We start from the raw sequence: 17,588 nt of genomic DNA, 5'->3' as shown, positions 1-17,588 counted from the left end.
TGCCCAGTTTTCCTGAAAACCCGAACCACTGAACACGGTCCATGTGTGGTTTGTTTTTTATTTTAGATTGTATGTTTTTAAAGTCCATTGAAGTCAGCGGGCTTAGAAGATTGCCGCTCCGTTTATTGCACTGCATATTTCCTGCATCTTACGCGGAACCTAATAAAATCAATTTCATTCGATTCAATGGACTACTCTAACACAAACTTTACTGCATTACATCCCTGCTGAGCTTAGGCTTGCCAGGTCCCTCTTTGCCACCGGTGGGAGGTTTTGGGGGTGGAGCCTGAGGAGGGAGGGGTTTGGGGAGGGGAGGGACTTCAGTGCCACAGAGTCCAATTGCCAAAGTGGCCTTTTTCTCCCAGGTGATCTGATCTATATTGGCTGGAGATCAGTTGTAATAGCAGGAGATCTCCAGCCACCCCCTGGAGGTTGGCAACCTTAAATGCCATAGAGTCCACCCCTGAAGCTGCCATTTCCTCCTGGGGAACTGATCTCTGTCATCTGGAGATCCACTGTAATTCCAGTTAGATTTGAGTCTGTCTGTCTATCTATCTATCTATCTAAATGACATTGAACATAAAAACACCATATGCACTGGGTATAAAAATATACAATGTCCATACAAATAAATCTACAAATCCAACAGCAAAAAAAGAAAAAGAAAAAGAAAAGACTCCCCCGCCCAAAAATACAAATAAATAGAAAATAAACTAAATAGAAACATTTCCTTATCCTTTGTTTGGAATTTGTTCCAGTTTTTTAAAAGAAGCATTTGAATTTGGCCAGAGATGGGAAAAGGAGAGCAGTTTATTTATCTGCTTAGGGGACAAACAGAACCGGCATATTTGATAATCAACAGATATTGTAAGATACCATCTGGACGTAAAGACAGATATAATATTTTTAGAACAATGAGGACTTTTTGGAAGCAGTCATAGAATAATAGAATCATAGAGTTGGAAGGGACCACCAAGGTTATCAAGTCCAACCCCCTGCACAATGCAGGAAATTCACAACTACCTCCCCCAACCACAACCCTAGTGACCAGAAGAGGGCCAAGATGCCCTCCCTCTCATCATCTGCCTAAGGTCACAGAATCAGCATTGCTGACAGATGGCCAGCTAAACTCTTCTTAAAAACCTCCTTGGAAGGAGAGCTCACCACCTCCCGAGGAAGCCTGTTCCATGGAAGAACCACTCTAACTGTTGGAAAATTCTTCCTAATGTCTAGACGGAAACTCTTTTGATTTAATTTCAACCTGTTGGTTCTGGTCCGACCTTCTTGGGCAACAGAAAACAAGTCGACACCACCCTCTCTATGACAGCCCTTCAAATACTTGAACATGGTTATCATATCCCCTCTCAGTCCTCTTCAGGCTAAACATACCCAGCTCCTTCAACCTTTCCTCATAGGACTCGGTCTCCAGACCCCTCACCATCTTTGTTGCCCTCCTCTGGGCACGTTCCAGCTTGTCTACATCTTTCTTTAATTGTGGTGCCCAAAACTGAACACAGTACTCTAGGTGAGGTCTAACCAGTGCAGAGTAAAGCGATACCATCACTTCGTGTGATCTGGACACTATACTTCTGTTGATGCAGCCCAGTCTAAATTCTAAAAGAGAATTAAAAAGATAATAAACATCGGAGTAAAAATAGTACGGCAGACAAAAAAAATCAAGTTGCAGAGAAGACTTAACAAACATTTGATTTGTTCATTTGTATGTTAGTCAAGTTGCAAAGCTGAGCTTGCGTTACTACGGAAGAATTCCCTACAAGTTCTTTTTTGAAATTACTCCAGTCATCACTAGGGTTGCCAACTGCCAGGTAGTAGCAGGAGATCTGCTAATTCAACTGATCTCCAGCCGATAGAGATCAGATCACCTGGAGAAAAATGGCTGCTTTGGCAATTGGACTCTATGGCATTGAAGTCCCTCCCCAAACCCCGCCCTCCTCAGGCTCCGCCTCAAAAATCTCCCACCAGTTGCGAAGAGGGGCCTGGCAATCCTAGTCGTCACCTTAAATCTCCAATGCTCTCTTCTCCAAAGGAAAGTGGCCATGAAAATCTGCCCAGAGACTTTCCACCGATCAGGGGAAGGGCGTGCCATAAAATAGGACCGGGCTATTGCTCAGGCCAGCTGTAATAAACTTATTTTTAATAGGCTACTAACTGGAACCAAGATAGTAACTCTGAGCTTGGCTCATGTGTCAAGTTTTCACATCAGGGAGGGCTATAAAGCACCTGTCATTAGGCAGACTTCAGGAGTGCCTTCCTCATAAAAATGTTATCACCCTCATCTGTTCCTCTTCAAGGGCTTGCCCACAAGTTGCTAATAAATTAAATGGGAGATGGGAAGCATCCTCTGCTTTCACCTGTCTTAAATACTAGAACTTGACTTCTTGCTTTCCACTGCAAGCTCAGGGACACTGTGGAGGAGGGCTGCCAACCTCTAGGTACTCCACGCGGCAATCCCCTTTGGGAGATAAACAGACGGCAAGCTGATGAGAGAACTGATTTGAAACATGCGCAGGATCGACCCCACGTCCTTGCCTTCCTACATTGTTATTCCACGAGCCACTCTGGATTTTCCTGGTCAATAAGTGTGTGAGAAACGACCCAAGCTGCCAGCAGTGGCGTGTCACACTATACAGCGCACAGTTCTGCGGTTTGAACTTTTATAACGCTTGGAACTTTGTGCATCTTTTTTGCGCATCTTCTACTGTAAAACATACGCTCTTTTCTTTAGGATCACTTTTCTGTTTAGCTTTTTTTGCTTAGGTTAGTGTTCTTTCCAGTTAAGATTTACAGTTTATTGGCATGAATGTAATGCCATCATACTAGTTGTGATTATATATTAAAAATAAGCCATCATTTTTGATGGTATTGTTGTTTCCCATAATAAAGCCTTGTGCTGTGTGTTCTCTATAACCTCTAGGTACTAGCTGGAGATCTCCTGCTATTACAACTGATCTCCAGCTGATAGAGATAAGTTCTCCTGGAGTAAATGGCCGCTTTGGCAATTGGACTCTATGGCATTGAAGTCCCTCCCCTCCTCAAACCCCACCCTCCACAGGTTCTGTTCTGCCCCAAAAACCTCCCGCTGGTGGCGAAGAGGGACCTGGCAATCCTACCATGCAGGGTCGGCAGCTGAAAGCCCACAAACAAAGTGTGCCCCCTAGAGAGATGGCGCTTGGTCCTTTAGTTGCTAACCTGGAGGCAAAGTGATGCAGAAGAAGAAGAAGAAGAAGAAGAGGAGGAGGAGGAGGAGGAGGAGGAGGAGGAGGAGGAGTTGGTTTTTATATGCCGACTTTCTCTACTTTTTTTTTTAAGGAGAATTAAACCAGTTTACAATATCCTTCCCTTCCTCTCCCTATAACAGACACCTTGTGAGGTAGGAGGGGGTGAGGGAGTTCAGAGAGAATTGTGACTGACCCAAGGTCATCCAGCAGGCTTCATGTGGAGGAGTGGCGGAACCAACCCGGTTCTCCAGATTAGAGTCCGTCGTTCATGTGGAGGAGTGGGGAATTGAACCCGGTTCTCCAGATTAGAGTCCAGCGCCCCTAACCGCTACACCACACTGGTTATCAAAAAGAGTTTGCTGGCAGATCACGGAGTTCACTGGAAAGGCTGGTCACCCCTTATTCATTTCTGAAAACGTCCCTTCAGGAAATCTAGTTGCTAGAATTGGCAGCAGTGCCTTGGCAAATGATGGGAGATTTTGAGGGTATTTCCTGGGGAGTTTGGAGTTTGGGGAGTTTGGGGAGGATGTGAAGACATTTCTGGGTGATGCTCTAGAAATTTCCTCTAATCTCTATAGAGGCATGGGGAAATTCCTAAAGTGTCACTATGGAGGACATTTTCTAGTCATTTTTGTCCCATTTCTCAAGGGTGGGTGATTGGGCGATGGGCGGGGGTTTCCCCACCATGTGTGGGCAAATGGTAGCTGACCAGGGCTGTGCACACAAAACATTAGTCACACACAAACAATCCTCCCCCAACCCTGGATTTGTCTAAAGCAGGGGTGGGGAACGTCAGGCCCCGGGGCCGTTTAAGGCGCGCAAAATCATTTGGTCTGGCCCTTCGTGGGTCCTGGCAGATCTCTAGCTCATAAGGATCTAAGTGAGGTGATGTGCACCCTCCCGCGGACAGGAATAGCCTCTATTCAAGGCAGGTGTGAGTTTGTTTTGCCGAGAAACGGAACCTTTTTCCCCCCTTGCAGAAGAGTCATTAGCTATGGAGCTGCTAGGGCCGCCCAAGAAACTGTGTTAACCCTTTCCCACCCGAACCATGGAGAAACGTATTGGTCGGCTAATTTTTAAGTTGATAATTTTGTATGGCCCGCGAATATCCAAATGGCCCTTGGCGGCAAAAAGGTTCCCTACCCCTGGTCTAAAGTATAAACATTTTGCAAAATTTTTCTATATTCGCTTTTTAAACACTTGCAAACATAAAAATATCCCCTGCGTGTAGAAAGCAAACAGGTCACAGAGATGAGTTTAGCCAAGCCTTCTCCTTAAGGTGCCATCTTTTCATGTTCTGACACATTCATCATGATCAGTTAGAATGTTCCTGAACATTCTGTGGTATCAAGGCAATGTGCTTAATGCCATCAAATGCTATACTATGCTTGCTTTCAAGGGGTAGCTGTTGTTGAACAGTATCAAAGCTGGGCCTGAGTGAGTCATGAAAATCATGTGGTAGCAACTCACCTAGTGGTTGCTGGCAGGCCTGGCCCCAATAGGTCTTCCCTCGAAGGCCAAAAGAGCCCTGGAAAGGGCCCTATCCTCCCTCTTGCCTTTTACTGACAAAAACCAAGTCTAAAAATCTGACAATACTGATGTGGCTGCCTGGCAACAGCAACTGAGGGCATTCTTTTCTTAAAGCTACAGATGCTGCTTCTATAATTTTGGAAGGTTTTAACTCCCACACACACACACACACCACAATTTTTAAGATTTCGGATTTTTCCGCAAACCTGGAGCTATTTTCATGTTTGTAGAAATATCTGTCTTCTCTGTCCATGGCCCCAATCTCTGGATTTATGTATCCACAGATAAGGCTGTGCTGAGAATTGATCAGTCTTAACACTGCAAAGGCCAAAGCCAGAGAGTTTAGGAAGCAAGTCGATCAGGTTTCCTGTTATTAAAGAGCTAGATCGGTCTATAAAATATTTTTACGAACTGTAGGTTACTTGCAAGAACTGCATCTTTATCATTTTCTAGTGAAAAAAACATAGTATTTATAATCCTGACATAAGGTCGTTAGAAGAATTCTAACCAGTGCATTTATCATGCTGAGTGCCGGTTAATCCAACACATGGATATATCGACTCCCGCCACCCCACTCCACACACAAACGCACCACAGTTATTACACACACTGAAGACTCTGGAGTGAACACATATTACTTTGTTATTAGATTGTGTAGGATAACACTACCCAGAAGTGTTCATAGCTTACAAGTATCCGACCCATCGATCTTTCTCACTCTCAAAAATAATCCATTTCCCTTGGAAACAGAAGACCAAAAAAACCTTTAGCCAGAGGAATGTGCTTAAAGGTTCATTCTGCAATCAGAAACAGTATTTTAACAGTACCAAAAGTTATGTTTCCCAGTTCACAAGATAAAAAAGAGTTTCCTTCCTTGTGCCTTAGTCTAAATTAATGCATTATTTGTTTATTTACATGATTTATTAAAATGTACGTCCTGCCTTTCTCATTGTAAATAGCGACTCAAGACAGCTTACAAAGTCAGTCAACGCTTGCTCCAGTATGTTACAATCTAAAGAAAGTACGTGGACTGCAGTGCGTTAAGAAACATGAAGCTGACTTAATAAAAAAAAATGAAAGACAATCTTGATAAACATGTGGAACTTACTGCTACAGTTTGTAGTGGTGGCCACTTTTGAAGGCTGCTTTTAAAAGGGATTAGACAACACACAGAAGGGAGGAAGGGCTGCCAGGCTGAGCTACCAGGGGGAGGACTGGGGTGGGCATATGGGTTGGCGGATGCGACATTGGGGATGTCGCTACCTCCGAGTTGTACCCAGAAGTAACAAAGGGTAACTCCAGGTTCTTGTAGGTTATTCGGGCTATGTGACCGTGGTCTTGGTATTTTCTTTCCTGACGTTTCCTGCCACAGCTGCTGGCGAAACGTCATGAAAGAAAATACCAAGACCATGGTCACACAGCCCGGATAACCTACAAGAACCGATGAACTCTGACCATGAAAGCCCTTGACGGTAACTCCAGGAATCATCAAGAACTCTATGGTTTTACCATAGACTTCCCAGTGATTCTTAGAGGTACCCTTTGTCACTTCCGTGTTGTCCCCAGAAGTGATGTAGTAAAGCTGATGACATCACAGTTTTTCGAAGTTTTTCTCTGAGCAGTGGCAGCAGGCAATGGATCTTACCAGTGGGAGGCCTTTTGCTATAATGGGTGGCCTGAGAAGCCCAAGATAGGACTATCATCAGCTATTATGTATGATGTCTAATTGAAAATTGTTCATTGAATTTGAACGTTTGAACATTGGAATAGCCAGCTGGGTGACCTTGGGCTAGTCACAGTTCTTTTCAAGTTCTCACAGCCCCACCTACCTCACAGGGTGTCTGTTGTGGGGAGGGGAAGGGAAGGTGATTGTAAGCTGGTTTGAGTCTTCCTTAAGTGGTAGAGAAAGTCAGCATATAAAAACCAACTCTTGTTGTTGTTGTTGTTGTTGTTGTTGTTGTTCTTCTTCTTCTTCTTCTTCTTCTTCTTCTTCTTCTTCTTCTTCTTCTTCTTCTTCTTCTTAACGTGTCAGTCGTCTCCCACATATCCTGCTCTAAGCACAGACTGTTTCGGCAACTTGTAGATGAAGTAGCAAGCTTGGCCAAGGACAGAGATAGAAGTGTTACCTTATAAGCATAGTAAATTAGCCACCCAAATGAAAGAATCTGCACCAGTTTGTATACATGCAACATGTAAAGAGGTATGTTGTGGGTGTCACGGGACAATGTATAAGGTGGGGAAAAGATGACGTACGCAATGAGTGACTGCCAGAAGAATACATAACCTTATGCTGAATTAAAAATAGTTGCTTCCCCTTTTGGACCAGAGCCTGTTACTCGGCTGAATAATACACTTTAAACCTTCTCCTGTTTGGTATGCTTATTGGGCTGGGAAACCAAGGGACAGACCTGTTGGTTTAAAACTGCTTTTGGCCAACAAAAGCAGCCATTTTTCTCCAAGGGAATCGATCTCTGTCTCCTGGAGATCAGTCATAAGAACATAAGAACATATGAAAGGCCCTGCTGGATCAGACCAAGGCCCATCAAGCCCAGCAGTCTGTTCACACAGTGGCCAACATGGTGCCTCTGGGAAGCCCACAAACAAGACGACGGCAGCAGCATTATCCTGCCTGTGCTCCACTGCACCCAATGTAATAGGCCTGCTCCTCTGTGACCAGATAGCCCTCTCCTCCATGAACATACCCACTCCCCTCTTAAAGCCTTCCAAGTTGGCTGCCATCACCACAACCTGGGGCAGGGAGTTCCACAATTTAACTACGTGTTGTGTGAAGAAGTACTTCCTTTTATCAGTTTGGAATCTCTCACCCTCCAGCTTCAGTAGATGACCCCACGTTCTAGTATTATGAGAGAGGGAGAAAAGCTTCTCTCTGTCCACTCTCTCCAAACCATGCATAATTTTATAGACCTCTCTCATGTCTCCCCTCAGCCGCCTTCTTTCCAAGCTAAACAGCCCTAACCCTGTTGGTTCCACTCGTTTATTTATTTAGATTTCTCCCCACCCTCAATCCCCTGCCAAAGCCAGGCTCAGAGCAGCTAACATTGTACCAGAAGCTGCCTTATACTGAATGAGACCCCTTGGTCCATTGTGGTCAGTCCGGCCTAGTCAGACTGGCAGTGACTCTCCAGGTTCTTACAGGTCTTTCCCATCACCTGCTGCCTGGTCCTTTTAACTGGAGATGCCAGGGACTGAACGTGGGATCTTCCACATGCCAAGCAGATGCTCTACCACTGAGCCACTGAGGTCTTTCCTATCACCTACTGCCTGGTCTTTTTTATCTGGAGATGCTGGGGATTGAATTTGGGACCTTCCGCATTCAAAGCAGATGTTCTCCCACTGAGCCTCTGAGGTCTTTCCCATCACCTACTGCCCGGTGCTTTTTAAATGGAGATGCCAGGGATTGAACCTGAGACCTTCTGCATTTCAAGTGGATGCTCTATCACTGAGCCACTGAGGTCTTTCCCATCACCTGCTGCCTGGTCCTTTTTAACTGGAGATGCCGGGGATTGAACTTGGGATCTTCCATATGCCAAGCAGATGCTTTCCCACTGAGCAATGTTCTAGTATTATGAGCGAGGGAGAAAAGCTTCTCCCTGTCCACTCTCTCCATACCACTCATAATTTTATAGGCCTCTATCATGTCTCCCCATAATTTTATAGACCTCTATCACGTCGTAAGCCAATGATTCTGTTGCTCTGGGCAGAGCAAGAAGAGAGAGTGAGGGAGAACTGGTTCGGCAGACGTGATTTTACAGCGTGCCGACCCGATTTCCCTGCACTTCTAATTTTAGCCCCTCTTTCAAGCATGGACTTAAAACGAATGGACTCACGCCAGGCAGGCAGAGAGGGTAATGGGGTATTAATCTATAATCAATGGGGTGATGGATGTTTTCTCCCCTCTGTGAACTCCCGCAGGCAGCTTTTGGCAAAGGGGCCCCGGAAGACACGGACGTCACTGTGCGGGGATCAGACACACTGACGCGCAAAAGGGCTTGTCACGGGGCTCTGCGATATGGTTGTGTCAGACAGGAGGTCAGAATCTAAAGGGAACTTTCCCCCTTGGAAGTGTTTAAAGAAACCATTCTTCCCCTTTACTTTAGTGCTGCTGCATCTCAATTTTATTATAAGGCTGAGATTCTCAGGGGCCTTTTATGGAGGGACGTTTCCCCGCGGTCACCCCCGCCGACTGCTTTGGGGCCTCCGTTTGATTATGCATACTTTTCCCGACCATCAAAGGTCACCTTGCCAGTGTGGTATAGTGGTTAAGAGCGGTGGTTTGGAATGGTGGACTCTGACCTGGAGAACCAGGTTTGTTTCCCCACTCCTCCGCATGAGCGGTGGATGCTAATCTGGTGAATTTGATTTGTTTCCCCACTCCTACACATGAAGCCAGCTGGGTGACCTTGGGCCAGTCACAGCTCTCTCAGCCCCACCAACCTCACAAGGTGTCTGTTGTGGGGAGGGGAAGGGAAGGTGATTGTAAGCCAGTTTGATTCTTCCTTTAGTGGTAGAGAAAGTCGGCATATAAAAACCAACTCTTCTTCTTCTTCTTCTTCTTCTTCTTCTTCTTCTTCTTCTTCTTCTTCTTCTTCTTCTTCTTCTTCTTCTTCTTCTTCTTCTTCTTCTTCTCCCCCCCCCCACTTTTCTGCTCATTTTGCTTGCATTTTCCAGATTCTGGCTAAAATGGCATGCGGAAAACATGGGTAAAACGCATGGAAATGTGCGGGGAAAGCAATGTGACCTCTGACGGTCAGGAAGGCATGCATAATCAAAAGGAAGCCCCAAAGCAGTCAGCAGGGTGACCACGAAGGAAATAGCCCTGTATAAAAGGCCATGCATAACCCCAATGAAGAACCAAGTCATTCCAGCAGAGATTGTGAGTCAAAGTACCCATGCACAAATGACCTTAGACTTGACTCTCAGAACATCTTCTAATAGATCCTACTGATTCACACATTATGGACTACGCAGATTGGGTCTCTGTGTCCTCTGAAAAAAGCCAGTTCTATCACATGAGCAAGAATAGAGTTGCCAGGTCCCTCCTCACCACCGGTGGGAGGTTTTTGGGGCGGATACTGAGGAGGGTGGGGTTTGGGGAGGGGAGGGACTTCCATGCCATAGAGTCCAATTGCCAAAGCGGCCCTTTTCTCCAGGTGAACTGATCTCTGTCGGCTGGAGATCAGTTGTAATAGCAGGAGATCTCCAGCTAGTACCTGGAGGTAGGCAACCATAAGCAAGAAACCGAACCCAGGCTATGCGGACAAAGGGGTGGGGTCGATGCTGCATGGCTCCCATTAAGTTGTACAGTAGTGCCGTCTAGGCCGGGGTCCCCACCTTTTTTCAGCCTGTGAGCACATTTCGAATTCTGACATGGTATAGCCGCTACCTGGAGGTTGGCTACCCTACCAAGAAAGCCACTTCCAGTCAGAGTAGACCAGTCTGAGCAACACACGCTAACGGTCCAACTTGCTATAAGGCAACTTCATTATGTTCACCGCCAGCCTGTTTGATGGCGTTTGCAGCTCTGTAGGAGAACTTAAAACCGAATTCCCTATCAGTGTCTCAGAGAGCCTTTTACTTTTCCGGAGAGCGGGTTTCTAAACGGAAAAGGAAACCACCTCCAGAAACGCGCAGGAAATGGTAGCTCACGGCGATTTCCCTGCCAGTGCAGAAAAGAACAATCCTTTTATTCATCTCAGAACCTTTCTGCATATTAGTGTGACGAATAATTCAAACAATTACATTTTTGGTCTCTCTCAAAAAATACTTAGGGTTGCCGGGGGAGGGAGGAGAAGCGATTGAAAATGGGAAGAAGTGCCCAGTCAGCGTGATGAGAGAGCCAGCGTGGTGTAGTGGTTAAGAGCGGTGGTCTGGAGCGGCGGACTCTGATCTGGAGAACCGGGTTCGATTCCCCACTCCTCCACGTGAGCGGCGGAGGTTAATCTGGTGAACTGGGTTTGTTTCCCCACTCCTACACATGAAGCCAGCTGGGTGACCTTGGGCTAGTCACAGCTCTCTCAGCCCCACCTACCTCCCAGGGTGTCTGTTGTGGGGAGGGGAAGGGAAGGTGATTGTAAGGTTCTTCTTCTTCTTCTTCTTCTTCTTCTTCTTCTTCTTCTTCTTCTTCTTCTTCTTCTTCTTCTTCTTCTTCTTCTTCTTCTTCTTCTTCTTCTTCTTCTTCTCTCTGTGACCACTCAAGGGTGGACCAAAAAGTGCCAAAACGTTAATTGATTTTTAGAGGAAAAGGTCTTTAAAAGTTTTTTTACAACCCACTTACCGACTGATGCATTGTTAGGGTCTCGTTACTCTATCGAAAAACACTGTTGTGTGGAACTGTGCTATTTTGTAATTCCAAGTCCCTAATTGCTTATAAACCATACTGTTTATTGAGTATTAGCTCTGGCAGAGATGTTTATTACAGGAGTGGGTAGCTTAATGCTTGTAAAAAGCCATATAACTTAAATACGCTTAGCCTTGTCACCTCCGTACCATTAGCCTGCTCGAATGAGCTCCATCACGAGGCAAATGGCTTGGAAAAGAAAGAAGCAGGAAGCTAGGGTTGCCAGCCTCCAGGTAGCAGCTGGAGATCTGCTATAACAACTGATCTCCAGCCGATATAGATCAGTTCACCTATGGCCGCTTTGGCAATTGGTCTTGATGGCATTGAAGTCCTTCCCCACCCCGCCCTCCTCAGGCTCTGCCCCCCAAATCTCCAGGTATTTCCCAACCTGGAGTTGGCAACCGTTCTTTCAAAGGGCCGTTGCTTGAGGAAGGCAGGGGCAGCTTTCAGACACCTTGAACAAACCGTGGTTAGTTTGTGATGAGAAGCTGCTAGGAAGTTCTGCGTGACACGTCGTAGGTAGGGTATTTGTGTGTGTGTGTGTGTGTGTTTGTCAAAAGACTTTTTTCCTCTTTTTTACTGATCTGCGAGCAAGCTCTTGATGGGCTTGTTTGTGGCACTTACAATAAAAAAAACAAGGAAAAAGAAAAGAAAAGAAAAATAAGGTCTCAGCCTCTTACATAGAGTTGCCAACTTCCAAGTGCTAGCTGGATATCTGCTATTACAACTGATCACCAGCTGATAGAGATCGGTTCACTTGGAGAAAATAGCCGCTTTGGCAATTTAACTCTATGTCATTGAAGTCCCTCCCCTCCCCAAACCCCACTTTCCTCAGGCTCCACCCCTAAAACCTCCTGCCGGTGGCAAAGAGGATCCTGGTAACCCCATTTTCGCCTGATATTGCCTCCTGGCACTGGGTTTCAGAGGCTTGCTTTTTCTGCATATGGTGGTTGCCTTTACTCACTATGGCAAGTAGAAGTTGGTTGACCAGTCCAGCATAAATCTATCTGGAGATTTTGGTGGTGGAGCCTGAGGAGTGCAGGGTTTGGAGAGGGGAAGGACTTCAATGGGGTATAATGCCATGGAGTCCACCTTCCAAAGTGACCATTTTCTCCAGATGAACTGATTTCTATTGCCTGGAGATCAGATGTAACATCGGGAGATCTCCAGCCACCACCTGGAGGTTGGCAACCCTACCTTCATCGGAGATTCTGAAGAATCCCAGCTGTTCAGAGGAGGCAGTACTAATCTTGACGGGACCATGGTTGGACTCGGTAAAGGCGATTTCTTGAGTTCATTGTGGGAAGCCACATGAGGTTTTCCACTACTGAGCAACACCAGGTTTTCATCCCTTTTGACAAAGCCACATATACAATCTAGCACACTGATGCACATTCGGAGCTCAAGTCCATTAAAAAAGCAGTTTCATGTGCCCCTTGCATAAACCAGACTGGGAAGGCTACATTGACTGGTACATCATGTGGACACCGAAGGCTCTGGGTTGTGGCGAGTGGCGCATAAAGGGTGTTATGCCCCGCACACGACGGCAGCTCCACAAATCAGCCTAATGGAAGGTGTCACTTCTCATAAACCCAGCGCCGGGCTGAGTCATTTCATTTCGTCGTGGAGAGCAGTGTATTTGTATAAGTGATTCATGCACGCCTTGTCAGGGCATAATGTACACTGATCGCACAAAGCCAGCGTGCGAGAGCACTTCAACGGCGTTTGTTTTAATATCCTGACTTAATCTCGATGCTTCATTAGGTCACTGACCTGTTAATTAGAGGCAATGTACTGAAGGACGTTTATCTAGTTAATTTACTTAGGGGGATACAAAGTCAGACTTGCTTTTGTGTTACTGGGCCATCCGCCGGCTGGCTGGCTCAGAGGAGGAGAGTGCTGTGTAAAGGCTAGCTATCAGAATGTGCTTTGCATATGACAGCAAATCTTTTAATTTAGAAGAATTGGTTTTTATACCTCACTTTTCTCTACCTTTAAGGAGTCTCAAACTGGCTTACATTCGCCTTCCCTTCCAGTGAGGTGTAGTGGTTAAGAGCGGTGGTTTGGAGCAGTAGAGTCTGATCTGGGGAACTGGGTTTGATTCCCCACTCCTCCACGTGAGCGGCGGACGCTAATCTGGTGAACCGTGTTGGTTTCCCCACCCCACTCCTGCACATGAAGCCAGCTGGGTGACCAAGGGCTAGTCACAGCTCTCTTAGAGCTCTCTCAGCCCCACCTACCTCACTGGGTGTCGGTTGTGGGGAGGGGAAGGGAAGGTGATTGTAAGCTGGTTTGATTCTTCCTTAACTGGTAGAGAAAAGTCGGCATATAAAAACCAACTCTTCTTCTTCTATCCCGTCCCTTCTCTTTGAAGAAAATACTAGGATCCTGAAGGAAAAAACCTCCCGCTCTCTGTGAACGGGGAGAGCACATTATTTCCCCTGGGTTGTCAGCTCTGGGTTGCAAAAAACATGGAGATTTTGGGGGTGGAGATTGAGGAGGGGCAAGACTTAAATGATGCAGAACGCCACAGGGTCCACCTTCCAAAGTGGCCATTTTCTCCTGGGGAACTGATCTCCGTCGCCTGAAAATCAGTTGTAATTCCAGATCTCCAGCCACCACCCAGAGGTCAGCATGTACAGAGGGGAGTGGGACCTGAACATAAGTCAATAGAAACCAATACCACTATACAAACATGAGTCTATTTTATATAGATCATTAATGAACGTATATAAAATAGACTCATATTTGCATAGTGGTATTCTATTGATTTATGTTCAGGTACCACTCCCCTCTTTGTATATTGACCTCCAGGTGATATAAGCTTTGAGATTTTATACAATTATTATAACATAAATGCACAAGCGTTTGACAAGGCTTCGCGATTTGACAAGGAAAAATAATCGTGAAACCTTGTCAAAAGCTTATGCATTTATCGTATAATGACCCCTCTGAGCACCATGCGCTTTGGGAGATCGAGGCACTGGCCTCTTTTTTAGTATGAGCTGCTGTAAAGGAAGAAGAAGAAGAAGAAGAAGAAGAGTTGGTTTTTATATGCTGACTTTCGCTAGCATTTAAGGAAGAATCAAACCGACTTACAATCACCTTCCCTTCCCCTCTCCACCACAGACACCCTGTGAGGTGGGTGGGGCTGAGAGAGCTCTAAGAGAGCTGTGACTAGCCCAAGGTCACCCAGCTGGCTTCATGTGGAGGAGTGGGGAAACCCACCCGGTTCACCAGATTAGCCTTTGCCGCTCATGTGTAGGAGCGGGGAATCGAACCCGGTTCTCCAGATCAGAGTCCTCCGCACCGCTCTTAACCACTACACTACATTGGAAGGGGAGCTCTTGTGCATTTCGGTGTGGCTCGTGCCTGAGAAGATCCCAGCCGCTTCTGCTCGCGCTCTGTGGGCTCGTTCCCAGACGTGAAGCATATGGCGCAACAAAAGGAAGCAGCTGTATGCCCATTTATTTGTCATTAAGGCTTTTCAGTAATTACACCATTTGACTGGCGGAGCTGTAACTACCTGACATCTCAACCTATTAGCCGTGTTTACCGACAGACCCGCTGATAGCCGCGCTGCCAAAAGAGGGTCTATTCCCCTAATGGCATATGCGGAAGAAAAAGCCATTACCGTTGATGTGGGCTGCACATACATTGAACGGTAACTCTTAAAAATTGCCATTTCCTTAAGATATCATGTGAACGAGTTGGTTGGTATTGCTTTGCAGAAGGCTGATAGGATACGGTACTAACGAACAGGGCTTTTCAGGATTCGAAGCCATGCTGTGGTTATCATTTGAGGCTGGGCCTACCCATGCAAAAGAATGAGACGGCTGAAGAAGAAGACGAGTTGGTTTTTCTATGCCCACTTTCTCTACCACTTAAAGCAGAATCAAACCGGCTTACAATCACCTTCCCAATGGAAAGACAAAATGCTTGACTATGCAAACTTGGCTAAAATGACTTTTATGACGAATTTTAACACAAATGAATCAATAGATCAGTTCAATGAAAAATGGCAACCGTTTTATAATTATAGATCATTAAATCAATAGTTAAATACAACACAGTGTGAGAAAATATATATTTAGTTTACAGAATTAACCATATGAAAGTGTATCTTCATAGTAATGCATATCTATCATAATGAATGTTTATTGTTGCAGATGTTCATTTACTGTATTAAGATTTTTTAAATGTTTTTATGAATTTATCAAACTGATAAGACTATATTTCATGTCTATTGCAGACGCACTACCCTTGCCCCCCCTTTTTTCCTTTTTGTATCCCATATACTTAAAATAAAATCTAAAAAAAAAATCATTTTCCCCTCCCCTCCCCACAACAGACACCCTGTGAGATAGGTGGGGATGAGAGAACTCGAAAAGAGTTGTGACTAGCCCAAGGTCTCCCAGCTGGCTTTGTGTGTAGGAGTGGGGAATAGGCTTACCAGGTCCCTCTTCTTCTTCGGTGGGAGGTTTTTGGAGTGGAGGTGGTGGTTGGGGGGGGGGTGTCCCACGCTCCCGGAAGCATTGCTTTGCAAAGGGCCAGTTTCCACTCAAACTCCCAATGCGGCACTTCCGGTTGTAAAACACACCACAAGGGGCCGTTTTCCACTCAAATAGCCCCTTGTGGTGCGTTTTACACCCGAAGTGCCGCATCGCAACAGGCCTTTACCACTCAAACTGGGAGTTTGAGTGGAAACCGGCCCTTTGCAACGCAGCACTTCCGGATGTGAACCTGTCCCTGCCTGCACAGATTGCCTGCCGACCCTCAGCTGGTCAGCGGGCGGCCAGGTGGATTGGTGGGGGTTTGCCTGCCACCACCTGGCACTTGGCAACCCTAGCGGGGAAACAAATCCAGTTCACCAGATTAGCCTCTGCCGCTCATGTGGAGGAGTGGGGATGGGGAATCAAACCCGGTTCTCCAGATCAGAGTCCACCTCTCCAAACCACCGCTCTTAACCACTATACCACGCTGGACTGTTCATTTTCACAGCCTTTGCCCTGTCCCACATTGGGAAATGCATATACGCTGGCTGCCCAATGCACCCGCAGTTCCCCATTGTGGCACTGCAAAGAGAACCACCAGAGAACCTCAGAAGAAGAAGAAGAGTTGGTTTTTGTACCCCGCTTTTCTCTACCTTTAAGGAGTCTCAAAGCGGCTTACAATTGCCTTCCCTTCCCCTCCCCACATCAGGCACCTTGTGAGGTAGGTGGGGCTGAGAGAGTTCAGAGAGAACTGTGACTAGCCCAAGGTCACACAGAAAGCTTCATGTGGAGGAGTGGGGAGTTGAACCTGGTTCTCCCGATTTGAGCCCGCCACTCTTAACCACTACGCCACGCTGGCTATAGCTACAGGGAACTCTAACCCTACAGGGAAATCACTTCAGATGGCAAGTGGGAGATGGCAGCAAGCGTGGGGCAGTGGTTAGCATGTCAGACTAGGGCCTGGAAGGTTAAAGGTAAAGGTAAAGGTAGTCCCCTGTGGAAGCACTGGGTCATTCCTGACCCATGGGGTGACGTCACATCCCAACGTTTCCTAGGCGGACTTTGTTTATGGGGTGGTTTACCAGTGCCTTCCCCAGTCGTCTTCCCTTTACCCCCAGCAAGCTGGGTACTCATTTTACCAATCTCGGAAGGATGGAAGGCTGAGTCAACCTTGAGCCGGCTACCTGAAACCAACTTCCGTTGGGATCGAACTCAGGTCCGTGAGCAGAGCTTGGACTGCAGTACTGCAGCTTACCACTCTGCGCCACGGGGCTCTTAGGGCCTGGAAGACCCAGGTTCAAATCCCCAAGTACTCTGAAACACCTCCAAATTAGATCTGGGTTGAGGTCCTCTGTGCCCTAACGGGAGGAGAATGATGATCACATCATTATGACCCAGAGCCTGGAGGTCTTAGAGCTTATGAGCCAGCGTGGTGTAGTGCTTAAGAGAGGTGAACTCTAATCTGGAGAATTGGGTTTACATAAGAACATAAGAAAACCCATGCTGGATCAGACCAAGGCCCATCAAATCCAGCAGTCTGATCTCACAGTGGCCAAGCAGCTGCCCCTAGGAAGCCCCCAAACAAGAGAACTGCAGCAGCACCATCCTGCCTGTGTTCCACAGCACCTCATATATTCGGCATGCTCCTCTGATCCTGGAGAGAATAGGCATGCATCATGACTAGTATCTATTTTAACTAGTAGCCATAAATGCTCCTCCCCTCTATGAACATGTCCACTCCCCTCTTCAAGCCTTCCAAGTTGGCATCCATCACCACATCCTGGGGCAGGGAGTTCCACAATTTAACTATGCGTTGCGTGAAGATCTTCCACTCCTCCACATGAGCGGTGGACTCTAATCTGGTGAACTGGGTTGGTTTCCCCACTTCTCCACATGAAGTACCACATTAAGCGGTACCACATTATGTGGTACTGGACTTGGATCTAGTGCTTATCTAATGTTTATCTG

The sequence above is a fragment of the Euleptes europaea genome, chromosome 3, assembly GCF_029931775.1.
Source record: "Euleptes europaea isolate rEulEur1 chromosome 3, rEulEur1.hap1, whole genome shotgun sequence".
NCBI lineage: Eukaryota > Metazoa > Chordata > Lepidosauria > Squamata > Sphaerodactylidae > Euleptes > Euleptes europaea.
Note: the sequence above shows the minus strand (reverse complement) of the source record.